At 36.9% G+C, this 23,708-nt stretch overlaps 1 long non-coding RNA gene across 1 annotated transcript; it reads right to left on the bottom strand.

Moving 5' to 3' along the window:
- Positions 1-5,814: 5,814 nt before the first annotated feature.
- LOC119627721 (uncharacterized) lies at positions 5,815-15,567 on the bottom strand. Its single transcript, XR_005243950.2, has 3 exons — positions 15,381-15,567; positions 8,091-8,175; positions 5,815-7,264 (listed from the first exon to the last, which is right to left on the bottom strand). It is a non-coding gene; the product is annotated as an uncharacterized lncRNA (long non-coding RNA).
- Positions 15,568-23,708: the final 8,141 nt, after the last annotated feature.

The raw sequence follows: 23,708 nt of genomic DNA, 5'->3' as shown, positions 1-23,708 counted from the left end.
ACCAAGTCTCATGCTGCCCTCAATCTGATGGGGTGTAGGGCTACTCACACCTGCAACATTGCTGCTTCAATGAGTTGGTATCCCATGTGGATAATACAGGCATGGATTGCTATGCTTAATTATATTAGCAACAGTATTTTTTTAATGTAATTCAGTTGATGATCAACAACAAAAAAACCCTTTTGTGTATGTAAAGGAAAGTTAAAAATAATATTCTTTTAACTGCCTTTCATTTTTTTGGTTCAAAAATAATAAGCTTTAAAATAGTTGTTTAAAATTATTTATTTATTTATTTATTTTTGAGACAGAGTTTCGGCGTGTTGCCCAGGCTGGAGTGTAATGGCGTGATCTTGACTCACTGCAACTTCCGTCTCCCGGATTCACGCAATTCTCCTGCCTCAACCTCCCGAGTAGCTGAGATTACAGGCACCCGCCAACACGCCCAGCTAATTTTTTATACTTTTAGTAAAGACAGGGTTTCACCATGTTGGCCAGGCTGGTCTCAAACTCCTGACCTCAGGTGATCCACTGGCCTCAGCCTCCCAAAGTGCTGGGATTACAGGTGTGAGCCATTGCACCCGGCCTGTTTTTATTTTTAAAGACAGGATCTTGCTCTGTCACCCAGCCTGGAGTGCAGGGGCATGATCACGGATCACTGCAGCCTCAACCTCCTGGGATGAAGCAATCCGCCCACCTCAGACTCCAAAGTACCTAGGACCACGGGTGCACACCACCATGCTCAGCTAATTATTTATTTATTTATTTTTCTGTAGAGATGAGGTTTCACTATGTTGCTCAGGCTGGTTTTGAATTCCTGGGCTCAAGCAGTTCTCCTGCATTGGCTTCCTAAAGTGCTAGGATTACAGGCATGAGCCACCAGGCCTAGCCTAAAAATATTTTTTATTAGTAAATATATTGCTATTTATTTTATTTTAGAAGTCTCAGTGTATTGTTGAGTCAATAAAAAGTCGGCTGCTTTCTGAGGCCAATTTTCCTAAAAAATCAGAATTATCAAGTCTGTTTATAAACCACTCATGAATTCTTCCTGCAGGTTAAAGTGTTCATGGTTTTCATGTGACTGCTGCAGCTAATGCTATGCAAGAATCCATGACCATGAAGACCATGCATGGCTGATTACTAGGAAAACAAAAGTAGGCATTAAAAAAAAAATTAAATGGGAAATGATAGGAGGTAAAACTAAATATTGATTGAGAACTTATTTTTGCCAAGAACTATGATAAGTGATATATATGCAGTACCTCATATAATCACCAACCCAAGAAGGTAGGAACTACTATTCCTCTGTTTATAAATGAGAAAAGAGCCTCAGAGGTGAACTGATTTCCAGTGTCATACAGCCAGTAAGAGCAAAAGCAGGGGCTGGAACCACTCTACCATGCTGACTGTTAGAAAGGGCGAAGACTGGAGGCTTCAGAGGTCAGAGGACTCAGGGCTGAGCAAGCTGGGATGGAAGTAGAATGAGAAGACAAGGAGAACTCTGCCACTCAGGTGACCTGGACCCCATCTCCCCACAGCCAGCTATCTCTCTTGCTCCCACTTGTAAGGCAACCCCAGTGTAGAGAGTAGTGCTAGGGTCAGGTGCGGCAGGATAAGATGTGTTAGATTCTATCTCTCACAGCATTAGGGTAGTTCACTGGAAAAGGACAAATAGGCTGACTGGTAAAGGGGAATGCAAGATCCCACTATTGTCACCAGCTAAGCCGCCTTTGGACCAAGCCCTGGCTGGAAGACAAGGACTTCATCCAGGTCCACAGGAGGGCAGGGAGACTTACAGGGAATGCCTACCCCTGCATCTACTTGGGCACACTAGCACTCCGACCACACAGCACAGCAGCCCTTACACAGACTCTTACAGACATAGAGATCGCGCTGGGGAGTCACTGCTACAAACCAGGGGAGAAGCAAGGAGCCAGAGGCAGGGCTTGGAGCCCCCAGAATTTTACCGTCTATCTATTCATCTTCTGTATATTTTCCCCAAGATTCAACTGCTCTTGAACACTCCTGTCAAAGAATGAGTCAGGCTGTGAGTAACCATATGAAAAATTCTGCCTGTTGTTTTGACACTGATGACTCTCAGAAAGCTGGCAACTGTTTGGAAAAATTGTATGTGCTTCTGAGATTTTAGGTGTCTAATCTTTAAGAAAAAGTCATAGATTTTCTAAAGTCTTTATGAAAGCAGTTTTAAAACTTGTGTGAGACTCTGAGTTGCACATGGACAGAGTATCAGAATCTACTTAAACTTGCTAAAATCTATATTTTATCACAGATAACTATATATCACTGTCTCAAGAACTTTATTATTAGATCATTAAGTGTTGTATCTAACAACAAGATTTATACCTGGGTTTAAAACAAAATATGTGAGTAAATAGAAAAAAATAACAATATTTTATTAATAACAAGATCTCTGAAAATATATATTATACTGTGTACTCAGCCTAGTAATTTAAGTGTGTTTTATATAAGAATTCATAGTACTTTCTTATTAGGGGAACTAAAAATTAATTTGCTTCATAACTCCTTTCTCTTCCATATTGAAAAATAGAAAAGTGGGAAAGCAGTTACCATGGCTATTAAAAGAAAGTGGGATTTGCGTTTCAATTTGGTAAAATAATTTATGCAATTAAGTAGTGAGGTTTAATGGAGACCACATAGGTTTAGGAGCCAGACATGCCAATTCTGCTTTTGTCACTAATTACTCTGTACTGAGGGAGAGTTCATTAACTTCTCTGAACCTCCTCAATTTTCTGTAAAACAGGAATAACAAAACCTATCTTGGAAGATAGTTAAGAGGATAATGGCACATAGCAGTCATTCAATAAAGATATTGATTATTATTATTCATGAATTGAAAGTGAATTGTCAGCCAAAAGCAAAATGTACTTCCTTTGAATGGGAAGGAGTTAGGTTCCTGGACTAAAGTTGATTATAGTTACTATCATGTAAATTAAACCATAGTCTGTTGAATTGCAGGGATTCTTTATTCCTATAACCTGTTCCAGTAGGACAGAAACAGTTTGGTATTTTTAGGTGACTTTAGAGTGTAAGATCAATGCCTCATGAGTGGAACTATTACCCCTGAACTGAAAACATTGGGCAACGCCCTCCAAGCAAGTCTCTTAACCACTCTCAAAAATATTGGAGCTGGGAAGCCACTTTCATGCTAAATTTAAAAGACATGCTGATTTTGTTTTGGAAAAATCAATTCATCAATATGTTTTTTTTTTCATGGCTATAAAAAGTATTTTAAAATGAAACAAAATAAAGCAGTAAAAACTCCTGGTATGTATTTTTCCCTTGGAGAATGAGGTACTCATTCAAGTCCTCTTGGAAAAGATTATTTTGTGCTCTGGTCAAGGTGGCCTACTTTCTTTTTGTGTTGAAACGATTTGAAATTAGAAGTTATTTGTATTTTCCCAGGGCATGTCCACTGTAGGAAGAAAGAAAATTATATGCCTGAAGAACATGGTTGGCCAATGTATTGTTTATGTCTACTAGGCCAGAAAGGAAATACATAGAATTCAAGTTTCTTCTTTTTTTTTTTCTGGGAAATATAGTGTTCCATTTGTTTTATGACAGAATAATATCCTTTCCCATGTTTGAGAGTGTTCAAAGGTAATTTTTTGAACATGGCTTGCAATCTACACCAAACCACGTACATGCATAAGAAATGGAGGAAAGAAAAAGAACAAGAAGTCTTTCCTGTACAAGATTTCAATAAATATATGAGTTTCTCCTCTTCTGAAAGATTGCTTCAACACATTTTAATTCCTCTAGAGCATTAATTTTTGAAAATTATCTACAAAAATAATTTTTTTCCTCTGTAATTGTTTCCTATTTGTGTGGACTTGTTGTTCTTGCATCCTGTGTAGAAAAATCAGTATCTCAGCCACCTGGGATAATATATTGTAGGAGACGGTCATCAGGAAGAATGTGTAATCAAAGTTATCCTTAGATCAAAACCAGTTTAAAGTGGACACATAAAATAAATTGGTTTGTAAAATGCAAATGGTAGAGTCCAAAAGGAATCTTTAAATAAAACCTGGTGTTGACTGAATTATTTTATTCATTTGTGCTAGGTGCCCTCTCCTGGTCATAGTGAGTAATGTTTAGTAGCTTACTCTTTCTAGATTCTACATTGCCAAGAAACATATGTGCAATTGTACATATACTCCATGCTAGGCTTCATATAGGAGGGAGAAAAATCTGAAGACAAGTGGCTTTTAACTTTACAAGAGTTAGACTCTTACTTTCGTCCTACACATACATGCTTTTAGTCATCAAGCAATGTTTGATTAGGTTGGTGTGGTGGAGGTAATACTTTGTTAACTGATGTACTCCTTTTTTTCTTTATGACTTACCATAAATCCAAGAAAGTCCTGCAAATGGCCTGTATGCACATGACAGAAATGATGTGTAAAACAAGAATACAGCCTAGAACCTGAGCAGACCAGGGTGAACATCTTCCTTTCCTCCTCATCCTCACTCCCACCACAGCAGTATTACTTTATGTAAGTCCTAGGAGCATCAAACCCCAGAGAAGCAGTGGCCCCAACATCATTGAAGGTTAAAACCAAAATAGCTGTGAAATCACTGAATTTTACTTATTTTATCTTAAGTATTTAGCATAAAAGAATGGGGTCCCAGAAGGAGAAACTTATTACTGAAAAATTGTATCTTTTTATTCTATTTAAAAACTGTGATTGGGGTCAGGTCAGGCACAGTGGCTCACACCTGTAACCCCAGCATTTTGGGAGGCTGAGGTGAGAGGATTGAGGCTAGGAGTGCAAGGCTGCACTGAGCTATGATCATACCACTGCACTTCAGCCTAGACTACAGAGCAAGATCCTGTCTCAAAAAAAAAAAAAGCAACAACAACTGTTATTGAATGATTGACTTAGGGATTCTCATGTCTAATTCATGTCTAATGGGCAACAGAAAAACACAGTTGCAGAACACAGCTTACTGCTTAGCACATCATGGATGGGAGTGACTATAGACGTCCTCTAGCCCAGTTCCTTGTCTGGGATACACTGAATATTTTTAATCTCTTCTGAGCGATGAGGTAAGCATATTCCCCCAGACTGAAAAAAGAATGGGCTTGCTTATTGTTTGCTATAAAAGCAGTGGATTCTCCAAGTTCAGTGTTCCTTAGCTGCGATGCAAACCCACTGTGTGTCCCAAACATCTGAACACATTGGGTCATGCTGGTGGGACTTGAGCAGGAAGAACCTCACACTGCTTGCTGTGTTATGCTTAATAAACTCCTGTGTTTCTGATCCAAGGGTCTACAACTTCATATGAAATCATAACAGTCTGACTTAATAGTTTGTAAGTAGAGTAAAATAAAATTTCAGACCTGACATTAGCCTCTCACAAGGTTGTATTCTTTTTTACTGTACCATTCTATAATTAGTATTTTTACCTTCTTCATATGTTAGATACCAGGCCAGTTCCAAAAGGTAGTTAATTTATCTATTGTTCTATCCCACTTTGATGATGGACTATTTATAGAAATCAATAAATTAAAAAATACTCAGAATATGAAAACATGTTATTTCTAAAAATAAGCAGAAAGCAAAATTCGGCAATATTTTCATAAAGGATGCTATATGCCTTGAGCTGATAAACAAGAAAATAGCTAAAATGTAGCATAGATTTGATAATTGTCTGTTGGAGGGGAATGAAAAAAATATATTTTCACTCAGTGCAGATAACCCTCCCATACTGTTTCTGGTACAAAGGAGGTACTCAATATTTGTTAAATGAATTAACAAACAGAAATTCTCTAAACTTTATTAACTCTGTAATGATGAACCCAAAGTAATTTCTCCAATTCCCATAAAGAACACTATCATGATTAAAAGACTAATAATGGAATGGCTATGAAAAAGGGCTCATTATTTTATGATTTATTTTAATTTTCATTGGATACATACCATGTTAATGATCTTTTATTTTACATTTTAAAATATGAATAAGAGACACAAGTATAATTATGGCTAAAATAAAAAAATAGAAAATGGAGAGAAAAAAACTTTGTACTGTGGAAAACTTCAAACATATATAAAAATAGAATAATATAATGAACCCCCATTTACCCATCACCAGCTTTAATAATTATCAAACACAGCCAATCTCATTTTATCCATACTTCCTACTCCTCCACCTGTCCACTGAATTCTTTTGAAACAAAGTCATGATAGCATATGAGTTTATCTATGAATACTTGAGTAATACCCACATTTTTAATAAAAATGAAATTTCACAGTAAGGATGGATAATTGTCACAAACAACATTTCTCATCAAATAGAAACATAACCACAAACATAATTTCACACTAAAAAGTACTTTATGTCTTCTATATGGTCAGCTTTAACTTCAGCTTAAAGCAGGGACATATTTTAAAGCTTTAAGATCCCTCCTCCTTCTCGCTTGCTTTACTTCAAATTTGTGTCCCTGAATTTAGAATGTGTTAATGACTTAACAAGATCCAGGCTATTAATTGAAACATAACACCATTTCAACTTGAAAGTATTCCGTCAGAAGTGAGAATATTTTCCGATTACCTCCACTTTTATGGTAAAATTATTAATATTTGACTCCCTGTGATGAAAAGTCTAAAAAGAATTAGTATTATGTACTAAATTAGTCATATATTTTTTTTTTTGCAACTCTTTATGACTTGTCAGTGGAAATCATTTCTGGGAGTTATGTTAGCGTGCATGTGCATTTGTGTACACAAACACACACACACACTAAAAATGCCTTAGAATTATAAGAGAATTCTGTAGTTTGTTGTCACACACAGATAGAGTTGTACTTGCTAAAATATTAAGATACATGAGGACAAATAGCTGCTGTTCTAAGCCTTTGACTGTGCTTCTGCTACCTAGGCCACCTAGAACTCTCCGTGATCAGGCAACTAAAAGGTTGAAATTTAGCACAGTAGAGATGGATGGCCCACTTCCAGCATTAGGCAGCCTCCAATCTGATTGAAAGGTGCTTGTATTAGTCAAGATCTCCAGAGAAACAGAACCAATAGGAGGATGTGTGTGTGTGTGTGTGTGTGTGTGTGTGTGTGTGTGTGTAGAGGAGAGAGAGAGAGAAAGAGAGAGAGAGAGATTTATTATAAGGAATTAGCTTATGCATTTATGGAGGCTGAGAAGTCCTGGAATCTTTCTTCTGCAGGCTGGAGACCCAGGAGAGGTGGGGGTGTAGCTCCAGTCCAAGTCTGAAGCCCTAAAAAATGGGAGAAACAATCATATAAGTTCCAGTCTGAGTGCGGGAGAAGACTGATGCCCCAGCTTCAAAACAGGTTGGGCTAGCAAACTCTTCCTTACTGGAGACCTGTTGTTCTATTCAAGCCTCCAATGGATTAGATGAGGCCAACCCATCCTAGGATGGGAAATCTGCTTTACTTAATCTGATCCAAATGATAATCTTTTCTTGAAACTCTCACTCAGACAAAATGTTTAACAAAATATGTGGGCATGTCATGGCCCAGTCAAGTTGACACATAAAATTAACCATCACAGTGTCCCTGTCCCGGCTTTATTGATTGGTAAACAATTTGAAAAATTGCTTATTTAAAACATGGTATAGAACTGATCTTGGGAATTGATAAAAAGTAGGCAAAACAGTGGCAAGAAAATAGGGAATAATTGCAGAAAAGCAGAATAGAACTAACTAAAATGCCAAGGTAAAAGCTTCCTATGTACATTAAAAACCCAGGACTTACTCAATATCTTAAAGCTAGAGGACCAGGTAGGAAATAAATAGATTACAGGCTGAATATCTCTTATTCAAAATGCTTAGGAACAGAAGGGTTTCAGATTTCAGATTTCTTCAGATTTTGGAATATTTGCATATATATAATAAGATATCTTGAGGATGGGACCCCTCTTAACATTAAATTAATTTGTTATTTACGTTATTCATTTATGAAATTTATTTCATACTTATTATGAAATTTATACACCCTTTATTATATACATAGCCTGATCTATTGTAGTTTTACACATTATTTAAATAATGTAGTTCATGAAACAAAGTTTGTATTAAATACTTATGTGTGAAATTTTCCACTTGAGAAGTCATGTCAGTGCTCAAACAGTTTTGGATTTTGGATTTTCAGATAAGGGATGCTCAACCTGTATGAAGACAAAAATAACAAATCATATTAGAGAGTGCCTTACTGAGCACTACAAAGCAGCACATGAAAACTGATTGACTTCATTGATAAAGGATGCTTCTGGTTAACTTTGTAAAAAATTGCTGTGTAATGCAATATGAATTTGCTGGGAATGGTTTTGTAATAAACTCTATTACTTTATGACCAATTCATCAACTTTCCGTACTAACCAGTATTTTCCATTCCAGCACACTGTTGCCCATGGCTTGCTGAATGTTCACTCTTGGCAGCCTTTATTCTGGCAAGCACCTACCAATTGAGATATATGTTGACCAATACCATAACCAGCTGTGTTTATTTCCAAATCAATTTATGCCAGTTGTACTTATAATATTAAATGTGTAAACTAAACACATGTTATATAAATCAATAAACTATGAATGAAAACATTTTAAAAGTTGCTTCTATGAAAATTAAGTGGAAAACTTATTCAAAATCAGATAGAGATGAGTAATTAAAAATTACCAATGAATTACCTGTGGATAGTTAGTGTAAAAAATAGAGTGGAGAATCATCTTACTCTAGAATAATTTTACACTGAAATTGTTTCACAAGTATTTTCAAGAGCTCAATTCACATTAAATAAGTGGATTACATAAAAATTATAAATTATAAATAATACACAGTGAAGTAGTTTATTAAGAATAACATCATGTGTTTAATCATTTGACCTATTGACTTTAAATCAAAAGATTGGTAAGCAAAAGAGCATTCATTTGTATAATTTGCATAATGGTGAATAAATACATATTTTAATTTAAAAGGGAAAGGTATGTATAACTTTCATAAGTAGGTGTTTTAACTGACTTTTTAATTAATGACCAACTATAATTCCTGATTGTGTCAAGATTTCTACTTTATGTGATTATTAGAATCAATTAGAAGTTAAAAGTTAAGTATTATTTCTGTCATTTTTATGTGTTTTTTATAGAACTATATATAAGACTAACAGAATAGAAAAAGAGACTTGTATAAACCTGCTTTGTGTCTCCTTTTCATATACACTATCCATGTTTGAGAAAGAGTCAAAACAAGTGTCTAATTCTCTTGTCCTCCCCTCTATAGGAGAAAGGGTGAGATGACCTGAATCAACAAAGCATCATTATATGTGTTTATTTATTACAGGAGATTTGTATTCTGCACAAGGCAACAGGATCATTTTCCCAGAGAAAGGAGTAGCCATGGTGCTCTAGACTGGGACTCAGGGAGATCAGAGGCATCTGCATGAGGCTGAGGGACCAGGCTCTCCCTGGAGAATTCTGCCTGGGACCACTACTAACACATAGGAATGTGTGGTGCAGTGGTTGTTGGGGGTTGGGGTTGGGGGAGCTGGTAAAAAGCACACAGCACAATTCAAATCTGCAACAAAATGTAGTTTCTTTATATCCAGAAACTGATCTCATCTTATCTTGGAAACCCCATTCCTGCTGATGATAGCAGAAAAAATAATTGTGCTTGCCAATCAAAGGTATATTATTCTCTTAGTTTTAATTTCTTATCAGGATTAGTTCTCAGTTTCAAAATTTCTACTCCCTTTCTTTCTGTCCAAACTGACCTCTGGATATAAGTGGAAGCAAATGCATTTTTGTAGCATTTGGGGAGGGTAATCTCTTCCTCACCCATCCTCTGGTCTTTAGCATTTTCTGAGATGCCCTATTTTGTCCTTACTGGGAGGGATAGGCAGACTTGCTAGTGGTGGCTGTCCTTGTCCGGACTGGTGCTATGCACTTGTACTGAAATTCACACATAACTGGCCATGGACTTCATCATTGCCTTTTTGTGCATTAACCCTTGTACCACATACTTCCTTGGGCGGCAGGTCCGGCACCTCAGTGCCCCACAGGGAAGCCCAGAACATTTGCCTGCTTCCTCCACATTTTGCTGCAGCATGCAGGATTCTGTGAGATAGTTCAAGGCCTTTCTCTCAGCGATTGCTATTCTATTCAGACACCAAGACCAAACAGAACATAGGTCTTTGCTAAGGAATGTAGTCTCACAGACTGGTTCTATGGACACAGTCCATTAGCCCCAGTGCCCTTGAATTGTTCCTGTTTGGTATCTTTCTACTCATCATCACAGGGACTTTGGTACTAAGAGAGGAGCTAGGACACTTGTATATGACCTCTTGCCAAACCTTCACCCTCTCTTGGTCTGCTTCACAGCAATTAGAAAAATCTTTTTTTTTAATTTCTGTTAGATGAAGTCTTTCCCTACACCATATCTTCGTTCCTTTCTTTACTGTGGCTTATAATACTTAGGTTCACACTCCCATGTTTTGATCTTGATATATAAAGAAAAGTTTGGAATTTCTTTTTTTGAAAAGTTTTTGTTTCAACAGGGTCTGAATTTTAATGCTGTTGTTTCACAAAATATTTTAAAAATCTGATTTTAGACTCAAATCTGAAGAGTGGCATTTTTGATCTATACATTATTTTCCTGGAATAATAAAACTCTGAGTCTGGCCTTAATTATTGAAGAGCAGTAAGGGAAAAGGGAAAACTGTATTACTGTAAGGGAAAATATATCAAATATTAAAATTCCCATTAAATAAATTCTTCCCTGGTGAGATACAACCCACTGCCTTCTTCAAGCCCTGTTGTTTCTATCTGGCTACACAACTGCCCAAAGTCATCCTTTGTTCTAGTCCAAGGTACAGCAATAAAAAATCCCTAGGAAACTGGGTTCCTGAGTGTGCTAAAAGGGAACTGAAACAGTGAGTGATAAAAACACCAGAAGGTAGAGTCTATCCGATGTGAGATATGACTGATGGATTCTGAAAGCATTACCTCTTACATAAGCTTTCTTATTCTAGGACTGGGAAAACAGGGCAGTGTGGCCCTTTATGCTCAGTCCATCCCCTTCCTGATCCTACACATCTCTCTCAAGTGTCAAACACAAAGTAGCTTAAGAACCTCTTCTTTGTCTCTTTTGCTCATTAAATTACAGGCCTAAAGAAAACAGTGCCACAGATGGGTGTTTTCTCATATAATATGACAACAATTTCACTGGGTCTTTTCCAAAGAGAAATTGACAGACACACTGGTGATCCAGCATTCCCTCAACTATAAATACCATGAAGTCAACAAGATGATGAGACGCCTCCACTTGGATATTGATTGCGTTATGGTTTTGAATCCTACCAGGCCCCTATGGCCAGTGACACTGTGATTATTACTGGTAAAGATGTAGTTTTAAAACAGTGAGTTGAGAATATCATTCTATAAATTGGCATTTGAACATATAAGCTGAATATAAAGAACCACAAAACTTTACTATACATCTAGTAGAATAACTAGAATTACAGGTATAATCACATCAATGTTGGCAAGGAAGTAGAGGAAATTTAGCTCTCATATATTGCTGTTGGCAATGTAAAATGGAAACCACTTTGGAAAGCAATTTGGTAGTTTCTTAAAAAGATTAACATACACCTATCATATGATTCTGCCTTTCCACTCCTAGATATTTACCCAAGAGAAATAAAAGCATATGCCCATACAAAGACTTATATACAAATGTTAGCAGTTTTATTGATAATAGCCAATAACTGGAAGCAACCTCCAAAATCTATCGACAGGTGAATGGATTAACAAATTTTGATATAGCCACACAATGGCATACTACTCAGCAATAAAAAGTACTGAACACAACATGGATGAATCATAAAATCGTTATGCTGAGCGAAACGGGCCAAACAAAAAAGGTTACATAATATATTATTCCAATTATAAAAAATTCTAGAAAATACAGACTAATCTATAGTGTCAGAAGGTTATCTGTGTCCCTCTGGGGATGGTGAGGTCAGGTTGGGAGACAGGCGAGAGAGATAAATAGGCATGGCGAAACTTTCAGAGGTGATCAGTGTGTTCACTATCATGATTATGGTAATGGTTTCATGTGTACATACATTTGATACACCATTATGATAACAAAGTCTGCCTCTGATTTAATAAAAACACACATGCTTGTCATTCTCAAAAATGAAAGTAGAGAAAAATCCCCTCTTGCTATACATGTATTAAAGGCATTTTATGTATGCATTTCCGCTTTGTTTTTTGAAAAGGTTGAGAACAGCTAATTTGTTCTCAAAATTTTCTGTCTTTTGCACAGGCCAAATAATTCTAATTCTTTAGGATTTTTTTTTTTTTATAGTATTCAAGAATAATAGGTTGTGTTCACTTCTCACAGGTCTTTGAAGTAAAATGTCATTTGAAAAAAGAGCTTGTTTGCTAACTTTGTATTCTAAAACCACTGACTTGCTAAACGTTGAACATGTTTTAGCTGATGCATTCAATATGTGAGCATACAATGTGGCACTTATAGGCAAAATCTAGATACTCTGTGTCTATGACCAGAACATCATCACTATTATAAAATAGCCAGCCTCCATATAGCGGGTGTTAGGAAGCAGAGAAGAGCATTTGATTTTTATCTGGATGATTCTAGAGACAGGCAGCATACATTTGAGTAGTTAATTGATTCAGCGGATTTCCTTCTGCTAGCACATTGAATAATGACTCTGGATCTCCCGAGCCTTAGAGTATCTGTTCTGCCTTTTCTCTTCACACACTCACCAATCCCCAGCTTTAATAAAAGAGAATTTCTCTCCCTCTGACACTACTAGAATGCTAGATAAATGACATTTTGCTACCCAAAACAATTTTATAAGGGGTTAGGAGTTTATGCTTATTTCTAAATTCCAATGTCAAAAATCTATTTTCAAATTCACAAAAATAGATTAAGGCCTATTAGACATAAGCTGTCACATTTAATACTATTACAAATCAGATAATTTTTTTAAAAAAATGTCTTTACCATCAAAGAGTATGAAATTTAGCTAAGGGTGAAAAAGAACAAAATTTCAACAAGTTGTGTTGAAAAGATCAAATTGTTTTTTATTAGTGTTTTGTGAATCAGGCAACATTCCATCTACAAAACAGAAAGGCACTCCAATGAGCTGAGCAGAGGGAGTAGGCTTTATAGGCAGAAAGACTGAAGAACATAAAACAAGAAACAAAATGTGGATTCATTGTTTAAAAGTTACTTTCCTTATAGGGTTAAGGAAGAGAGAGTTTCCTTATCATGCCAGCTTAGGATGACTGGACCTGTTTGGATTGGTTGCTGAAAATCTGGTTTGTTTTTGTTGTTGTTCAAACTGGCTTTTTAAAAGCCATGATCAGTTTGATTATGTGGCACCTAGCACGCATGACTCCATTCCGGGTTGGGCTGGTCTCTTGGGGCCTTGCGTACAAGCTGAGTTCAATACAATGCCATCTCATAAATTTAATTTAACAGGGGTAAATTGCAAACATTTTAAATGAGAAAAATAAAAAATGTTCGTTACAAGTGGAAGAAGTACCTTTCACAAGGCAGTACATGATTAAGTATCCAATGAACATCCCAGAAAATGGCCGCTGTGGGAGATCAGAGGTTCATTATAACTGGGACTAGTGGGGGAAAGCTTTTCTTCGGAGTCAGACTGAAGCTTGGTCTTAGAGGGTTGTGTAACATGCACCAAATGTTTGGCTAGACCAAGGAAACACACAATTGCTTTTAATAAATCGCTGGGCTGCCATTCTCTGTTGGGAGAGTCAATATGTTCAGGGAAGGCACTCTGCCAGTAAAGTCCAACCCCTGAGCTAATGATGCTGACTGCCCTGCCAGTGGGTCACCCTGCTCCCAGGCCAAACACACAGTGTGACTGGAAGTCTCAAAGGATCAGTCAGAAATAGCTCACTTGTCGGAACTGGGGTGTGTTTGTGGAATGGTTTGTTGAAGCACCTGTGCCCACCCGTGTCTGGACATAGTTATTAAGTCTCTCGTTTTCCCAAGTGGTGAACTTGTTCACAGATGTTACTGGCGGGAAAGAAAATGTTCAGTGTTTATGCAGTGAGTCTGCTCTGAAGAAGCCATTATGCTTAACTAAGGAAATGCCATAGTTATTTTGGTATTCATTTAATTTTAGACGTCTTTATTATTTGCAGGGCTGACCAAAAGACTTAAAAAAATCCACAAACAACAAATTCTTGTTTAATACGGTGGATGTTACTGGTTTCTGGAAAACAAAAGAACAGTCAATTACTCTTGCACCCACCCAAGAAGCTAAACATCTTCCTAGTATTGACCAAGAAATCTGGTGACATAAACCTTTACTTTATTCCAAGCTAGAACATCTACCTCACAAAATAGGTCTGCCAGAAGTTTCTCTCTATTCCTAACACGTCTGAAAACAGCAGCAAAGAGCCGACAATGATAAAAGAAGGGTGAGAGGAAGTTTCCATGATCGATCTCTCATTGTCAGTCAAGAAATTTCCACCTCATAAAAATTATCTGTATGTCTTTTTAACTTAAGCCTTTTCTGAGCTGAATAAATAGAGGACAATGCATTTGGGTTCTTTACTTCATCCTTCTTAATGCCCAAGAAAATGTTTATTGCCTGTCAGGAAATAAAGACAAAGGAATAGTAATTTATAATTTTTTTCACATGTGTGTAACTTGTATCAGTTGGAGAATTGAAGTAATTCTACAATCAGCTGAAGTCGCCTTAGATTAATTTAATACAAGTTGCTTTAGACAGCTCTCTGGGGATCCTTTCTTATGGCTATGTTGGGGAACTGAGGTGGGGCCGGTGTCTTATTTTTCTTACCTGGTCACCTCTGACCTTAAGTTGCTATTTCTATTGAATTTCTAATCTCTATGCTTCATTCCATCTGCTGAATATGATACTGACCCATACTGCCCCAGATACCATTGACCCATAGCTATGTGTGGAGGAGAGTTGTTTTTAGAGCCCCTAGCTAAACTGTGGTTCCAGTACCAGAGAGGCTAGCAATCCTGCCCTAACAGGAAATGAAAAGGAGCCTTTCATAGAACACTTCTTTCACCTACCAGATGGCTTAATGCCTAGCTGTCTGACCTGAGACCAGGATGTCCCTCACATGGGGAACTTGGTTATATTGCCAGATATCCTTGAGACTTTTGCCTGGCCTGTGTCCAGTTTATGCCTACTGACCATGGCCTTAGCACTGGGAGCCTGCTGTTGTGTTCATCCTGGCCTCCCTTGGAAAATCCAGTCTAGGGTAGTCGCTGGTTCTTCAGATGGAAGGTGAAAATTCAATACACCAACACAAAAAGAAACAAAGTCAAAGCTTTTTACTTACAGACCTTGGGCAGGGAGGGTGCCATGAATCTGGAGGGCAGCTCTCCGTCCCTCGATCATGTGAGGCAGGAATGAAAGGTCAGGCAGAGAGAAAGAGAGAGTGGCAGCTAGCAGAATATGGGTCACTTTAAGTTCATGGGCAAATGCCTGAGTCGTTTATTTAAAGGAAGTGGCGGGAAAACAGGGGGCCCAGTCTGGTAGGCAGGAGAGATGCCTCTAAGTTCTTATCTCTGGCCACCAGCTTTAGCCATTGGGTGTGGTGGTCTATTTCTAATGCCCAGGCAGCAGCCCTTGCTGTGTTGTTCCATTCTAGGTTTCCTGAAGATTTGTAACAAAAAGTATCAGTGGGAGGAGGTGGAGCATTGAATATTAGGTATTCGTTTTTGAAAAAACACTTCAGACATTTCTGTAGTCAACAGTCCCTCTTTTCTAACAAGATTCTAGCTTCTCACCACACTGCAATTTTCATCTCTCTGTTCCGATCCCCTTGCCACTTTGTGAAAGTTTTACTCACCTCTAAGTCCAAGATTCCCGTGGAGTAGTTTCTCTGTCTCTCAAACTTTACCCAGACCAGTCCTATACAACAGAACTTTCTATGATGATGGAAATGTTCTGTAATCTGTACTACACAATATGGTAGCCACTAATCATATATGGCTATTAAGCACTTAATGAATTAAATGTGACATTAGATTTTAATTAATTTACCATGTACATTTCAATAGCTCTATGTGGCCAGTGCTTGTTACATTGGATAAAACAGCTCCCTACCATCCAATGTTGACCAAGAGAGGCAACTTCTTCCGAACTAGACAGACCTATTCACATGTGTTTCTCAATAAAGGTAATTCTTTCCCTGACGGAAACAGGTTTTTCCCCCCCTGCTTGCTAAATATCTAATATGGTCTGTGTTCATATGCATAAAATAGCTAATAAAATATTGAAACGACCCTCAGTTTAGACTTGAGTATTCTATTCCCCTCAACCTTGTTTTCTCAGATACATCCTTTTAAACATATGCTATACATTCATTTAATGCCAGTGTACCAATAAAAATTAGTACATCTTGATTCTGTATCGAAGTACATGACAATTAACTTCTTAATATAGCCAGAAACTTTAGTATATCTAAGTCATGATTTTAAAATATATCATTTCTGTCTCTAAATTTTAGGATACACTTCAGCTATATAATTTTGCTTTGGTAAGTTGCATCCAAGGAAGTTTGGCATTCTATACTATGGGATCATATGCTCAATTTTCAGCTTAATATCCTTTCCTCTCAAAGGGTAGAATATGCCTCTGCTATTGTGGTGTCATGCAACTAATTGTTATTGCTTTTGGTATAAAGAACAAGCTTTGGAGTTCTTTCAGAGGAAGTTTTACTTATCCCAAGAGTACACATTTTGTTTTACAATACATATTTGCCTTCTACATCCCTTTCTTTAAAATGTTTATTACAAAAGCTAATATTAAACAGATGGGCTTTATTTTTGTGATTGAGTATGCATTTAATAGAGGCTGTGAACACGTCCCTTCATGAAAAGATTGTTTTGCTTTTGAGCCAAAGCTTGATATATTTCCTTTCTGAAACACTCCTCTGTTTAGCTATTTGCTTGTTCTACCTTTAAATTTATTCTGCATTTCGCATCGAATGATTTAGGTGTTTCACATAGAAAGTGAGCATTTCTATTTACAAAGACCAGAGAAGAATTGTACACACTGATGCATTTCCCACTGTGCCAGCATCACTACCTTCCAGGTGTGCCTTCCTCACCACGTATGGAACAGTTCTGCTGTCCACATTCTGTTGGGCAAAAAGAGTTCTGCAAAAGAAACAATTTTTATTGAATTAGCAATTTATTTCCTATTAACTAATCACATGAAGTAAAATCTCTTTTTGGATCCAGTCAATATTGGTTTTCATTCTTTGTATCTTATCTCTTAAACTTTGGATCACAAAGGTTAGACCAACTCTTATTTTGTCACCCATAATGCAGATTCTATTGCATTTAAAGTTACAAATATCATTATTACATACTTTATATAAAAGTAACATAATCACATGAATAGAAATATAAACCAAAAATACCACAATTCTTTAGTTAAATGAAATCATTATTTCTTTTCATACAAACATTTTCACATACTTACAATAATGATGTCCACATGATTTAGTATCTTACTTTGTAATTGACTAACATTTTATTATAAGGAGTTTCCATGTTGTGACATAGTCTCCTCAACCCTCCTTTTTTATATCCATCGTTTCAATGGCTACATATTATTCCACTCAAGCATAATTCTATAATTAATTTAAACATTCCCCTATTTAGGAACATTTGGAATACACTGATATTTGATAAGATAAAGAAGACTGCTAGGCACATCTTTGTGCTTATAGTTTTTTACATATTTTGTTTCACCTAATAGTGAGATTGTCTACATATTTCTAGGTAATGTATTAATCTACCTAGATCTATATATAACAGAGTAGATCTCTCTGTATCTCTTATTGCTTTCCTACAACAGTTAAATTTTGAAACCCTAACATCGGGCAAGGGTAAAACCAGTAAGTACATTATAAAGAGACAATCTTCTACAATGCTAAATATATTAACTAATTTATTCAAAATATGCTTTTGAGCAGTACTACGGATACTATTCCTGATGTACTAAGAAGGCAAGAGTGACCAAGTACCTTGGTATACTGGGCTGCTCTAGCAAAATACCACAGACTGGATGGTCCAAGATTAGGGTGCCAGCATGTTTAGGTTGTGGTGAGGGCCCTCTTCTGGGTTGCAGGCTGTTTTCTTATTGTGTCCTCACAGAGTAGAAGGAGCAAACAAGCTTTTTAAAGTCTATTTTAGAATATAAGGGCAATAGTTACATTCACAAGAGCTCTGCCCTCATGACCTAATCACCTCCCCAAAGGTCCCAAACCTCCTAAAATACTGTGGGGCTTAAGATTTCAATATATAAATTTGTAGGTCAAGGTGGAGGTGGGACACACAAACATTCAGACCATAGCACCAAGGGAGCCACTGTCTCTGCCTTGTTGGGGTTTTCCTTATTATGGGTAGTACAGACTAGCCTACTGAGTGACCAGTACTTTGAGGAAGTAGAGGTCCTATGGAAACACATAGAAGAAACTGAATCCCCTCCTCATAGAGCCTTGAATGACTTCTTAGAGGAAGTAGCATTGAAATAAAGCATAATCAATGAGGAATTAGTCAGCAACACTGTAAGATGGGATAGAGAAAGGGGGATGAGTGCATTTCAGGAAACCTAATGGCACGTGAAAGCAAAGGGACATATATGTATTAGAGGAACTGAAAGAAGGCAGTATGCCAGGAGAAGAGACTGTGTATAGGACCATTGAATGTTTCTTTTGCATTTTGCCTAATGTTCATCAGCAATCACATTTAATGCATAATCTTAGATTAATTGATTGAGTTTATCATCAAAACTGCCTTTTCGACAGAAGTCATCCCATTCCAATACAAGGCAATGTATTAGAGGTCAGTTAAACTGCGTCTTCGCCAACATCAGATGGTATCATTCAGGTTACTTTAATAGCAGGATAATAAAAAAGATGTATCATTCATGTTTATAACAAGCATTGTAAGGCCTATGGAGTGATTTAAGGGAAACCCCCAGGGGAGATCTGTTCAAAGAAATCTTCCATAATTCTTTTCCTGAACACTGAGATTCCTATTCTTTCTCCTTTGGCTTAAGGTATTGAAGGCCCTTGTAAATTTACAAATTTATTAGTTGGAATAATAACATATTCAATTCCTTTTGACCACGAACACTTTGTAATACGTTTTTTTTTTTTCATATTGATTAGCAAAGACCTTTGTCTTTAAAGAATAGATCACAGTGGAGTTAAATTTTGATGATAAATTTTGAGATGGAATTGAGTCCGAATAAGAATTTCTCCTTGGAAAGTGAAAACTTAGATTGGACTTACAGAAGACTTGGAAAGCAAGATAGAGAGTGGAAAGGGGCTATTACCTTCAAAATGTTATAAACTGTCTCTAAATCATACCCTATTCACATTTTTTCCTAGTTCCAACACTGTCCAAAGTAGTAATTCTAGAGGAATATGAAAAATAGCTTTGAAAGATACCTTTTTTTGAACATCAAAGGTGATAACTTTTAGCTGCATGACCAATTTCTCAATGTAATATAGACAAACAGAATCATGGTTTCCTTTCTACTCTGGCTATTAGACCACACATTAGTAGGTATGACCTGTATCTGAGAAAGTCATAAAAAAAAAAAAAAAAAAAAACCCTGCACAAAGTAGGGAGGATGGCGATTAACACAGTTGGCAGCAAAATTAGGAGGAGTCATTTCATTTTGATTTTGTTCTAGCAATCATGATTACTAGCATTTCTAGTCTTACATGGCATTTGCAATTCACTGTTTAAATTCTGTGGCAGTTATTTGGCTCTTTAAAAATATTCTCATTCTCCTCCTTCTGGGCATGTGGTTATTGTGATTCCCTAACTTTCATAAAGTTGTAACTTGCTTTGGCTAATGGGAAGAAAAGGAAAGTGAGGTGTATCTCTTCCATGTGGAAACATTAGCCAGTGGAAGATGAAATCCAATGGACTTGCACTGAACCATATCCATTCAATAGCCAGTGGAGAATGTGGAAATGTTAAGGAGCTGACCACAAAGTTCCATATCTGTCTTTGGATGTCAGATGAGGCAGACATAATTTTGTATCTAATTTAAGCTACTATTGTTTGTTTTTCACAGCAGGTAAGATTGTAACTTAACTAATACTAGGAGAAAATCAAGATGTGAGAGAGAAAGCTATCAAAGAGTTGGACAGAATTGGAACTATCAGAACTTTGGGGGTAAAATATTCTTAAAGATAGAGCAAACAAATTCAAAATGCATTGTTAACAAAGTTATATTCACCCCGTATTTGTTTAATATTAGGAGAAGCAAGTGTCATGCTTTTCCAAAATAGTACACATTAGTTAATTTACTATAATTCTGCAACCCATACCTTCAGTATTAGATACCAAAAAATGCCTTTGGATGCCAATGAGTTTCAGCAGCAAACTTCACTTTATGAGCTCACTCATAGGAAACCACTTGTTCTGTCATTCCTCAGAATAGTTTAATTAGAGAATAAGAAAACACAAACACTTCTAAATCTTATGCCTCTCTCCATTCACTTTTTCCCCATTTTTGTGCCACAGGTTAATTGCCACAATCCTAAGAATATATATTTTTTTTCATCTAGCAGCACATGAGTGAATGTTCTCTGCTCCCAGAAGACTTGGCAGCCAAAGAATTACCATTCCTCAGGCCCAGTTACTCTCTGTAGGCTACTGACTATAAGAAATGGGATTTGCCTTAGGACTAATAGGTTATAAACTTGGCTCTGGATGTACCAGGTTAGTTTGTGTAATATATAAGAACTGTTAGGTTACATATAGTAGAAAATATTACAAGTAGCAACTTAAGTCATAATGATACTTCTTATTCCATTTTTTAAAAGTCTAGAAGTAGAAGGTGCCAAGATTAGCTGACTTCAGTGGCATAGTGACATCATCAAAGTCCTAGACATGTTCTATTCTTCTATTCTGCTATTCTCAGCATGCTAGCTTCCATTACTCTTAGATATAAGATGGGTCACCCCACTCCAAATTTATGTCCTTCTTCAATTCTATTAGAAAGCAGGAAGCCAGAAGGGAGAACAAGAGGAATTTTTCTGCCCAAATCAAGAAGGAAAATCCTTGCTAGAAGCCCATTAAGACTTTGTTACTCAAATTGTGGTCCTCAGATCACAGCATCACCCACCACTAGTGAACTTAATAAAATGCAATATCCCTGGCCCTGCCTGATTCCGATTCAGCACTTTGGCACTATCTCCGGGTGATGCCTATACAGAGCTGATTTTGAAAAGCACTACTCTAATGATGTTTTCCTATGTCTTTTTAGCCAGAAATTGGTGACAAGGCTATCCCCAGATGGAAGGGAAGATGGGAAAGTAATCTTTGTTCAGCCTCTTTACTGGAAAGAGAAAAGGGCCAGTGAGGTAGGAAATACATGTTGGGCAGACAATTCCCAGAGTCTGCCATGGTATTTTTCCAGGGACAGGGTGGTACAGAATGCCATGCTCCCTACAGTTCACTGTGACTCTCTGAGTTCATATAGCCTATGAAAGCTGTCCAGAGAATGCAGCACTGGCCTCACCAGTAGTATTTTTAACGGCAGGTTGAGACTTTAACCATATGATTTTGGAAAGGTTTCTTGTTTTTATAATCCTGAAGTTTAAGAGAACCATCTGACTCAGGGGAATTCAAAGGAAAAATATTAAAGCTGGTATAATTGAAGGGAAGGTGAAGATTGTAAAATAACAGGTTACTTTTGAGTTTTGGTTTGCGTGAAACATAAAATCTACTCTCATGTACACCTTTTTCTCTGCTATACATTAGTTTTCTGGCCTTACTGAAAAAAAAAATGTGCTAAGAGGATTGTTTATGAATATGAAATAACTGGCTTACAGAATTCTAGTTTAATTTATTAAATGAGAATTGCGTTGTTTCTAAATTAGGCCATTAATAAACTTAGTCTTCTTAAGTGTTTCATAAAGTAAAACTGTAATAAGCTTTCCAATAATACAAAGTAATAAAACATGAGAGTAAAATGGCAGATAGAAAAAATAATAAAATAAAGGAAAAATGTGGGACACATCTTAATCTTGGGGCAAGAACCTTGTAAACTCTAAGTCAATCTCAGTTTGACTTCCTGGTGATTACATCATGATTTACATGTGGTCGCATAAATACATCGAACACTCATTTAGAAGTCTCCTAAATGAGTTATTTTTTCCTGCTGGTTATTAAAAGGCATGTTGAGAATTAATCTTGGGCCACATTTCCACCTTCTCCTAACCAAATCCTCATTTTGTTTCATTCATGGAGAATATATATTCCCAATGAACATGTATCATTGTTGCCTTAACAGTTTGATATGATAGAATAAATTGGATCTAATCCCAGAGAAACAGACATGTTTGCAGAGAAAAAGCAGAGGAGGCGTCCATATGGAAATGGTTGTTTGACTTCAGAGATACTGCACATACTCAGTAGTGTGTCCTTAAATTGAGAGCAAAGATGTATCAATGGTCATATGCAGGAGAGCAAAGAACTGGGAACAGGTCACTCCTCACATCACTTGGCATGTTTTAGGTGTATATACTTCTCATCAAATTGGCTGGGAGGCTCCCACAGAGATCTGCTGGCAAACTGGTGCCCACTAAAACAACTGTGACTTTCCATAAAAATCCATGCCATGGGTGCCAAAGCAAACTTGTAAAAATTGTCCACTTTCAGGCAACCTGGATAAAAACCTTAGGAGGGCTGGAGTCATTATCAAAAGGGCTCTATAAGAGCCAAGAGAAATGTATTCCTGGTTTATTCAAATGCAGGTTCTTGTAAATGGAACAGCCACGGTGAGCCAAATTTGCATTTCATACCAGGAGCTTGGATTAAGCTCAGCCTAATCTGGCCAGTTAAAACAATGAGACCCTTTTGGCTCTTTTACCTGAGATGCTAAAGGAAAATTTTAGAAATGTGATAATTCTGGACCTTAAATTTAAAGATTTAGGTATTAATTGGCAATTTTGGAGAAATGCTATTTTTAACTTTTCAGATAGATTGCATCCATTGAACTAAACGAGAAATAATATTCTCAACAAAGCAATAAAAACAAGTTTAATTATGAAACTAAAAAATCTAAGCTTTTTCTTTTCCTTTTTGATATCTGAATTTCATATTCTCATCAAATGTGAGTTACATCCAGTCAGTTTAGTGGTAAATCAGAATGTCACCACTTGACCTTGGCAAAGTTACCTGGTAATGAGGATGAAAGGTACATGGAACAATTTGTGTCTATCTGAGTCACTGAGTTTTCCTTCAACAGCACAAATGTGTCATCTGTTTTGTCATGGCTTGTGTTGAGCAATAGAAGCTGTGGTGGCCACAAAGAGGAATGGAAAGGGCACTGGTTTCAGGTCGGGAGGCAATATTCACACATAGATGTACATCTGTAAATACATAGACTTTCTGGGAGGATACACAAGAAATTGGTAGTGGAAGCTGCTGCTACAGTAGGGTCCTGGAGTGGGAACCTGGTGAGTGAGGGGTGGAAATAGAATTTTTTTTTTATTTTTCAGTTTCGTAATGTATATATATATATGTGTGTGTGTGTGTGTGTGTGTGTGTGCGCGCGCGCACGCACATACTGTCCATCCAAGAAAATTAACAATAAATAACAAAAGACAGAGTGAGAAAGGCCATATT

Source organism: Chlorocebus sabaeus, chromosome 23, assembly GCF_047675955.1.
Source record: "Chlorocebus sabaeus isolate Y175 chromosome 23, mChlSab1.0.hap1, whole genome shotgun sequence".
Classification (NCBI taxonomy): Eukaryota; Metazoa; Chordata; class Mammalia; order Primates; family Cercopithecidae; genus Chlorocebus; species Chlorocebus sabaeus.
The sequence above is the reverse complement of the archived record's forward strand: the minus strand, read 5'-3'. Positions and strand labels throughout refer to the sequence as shown.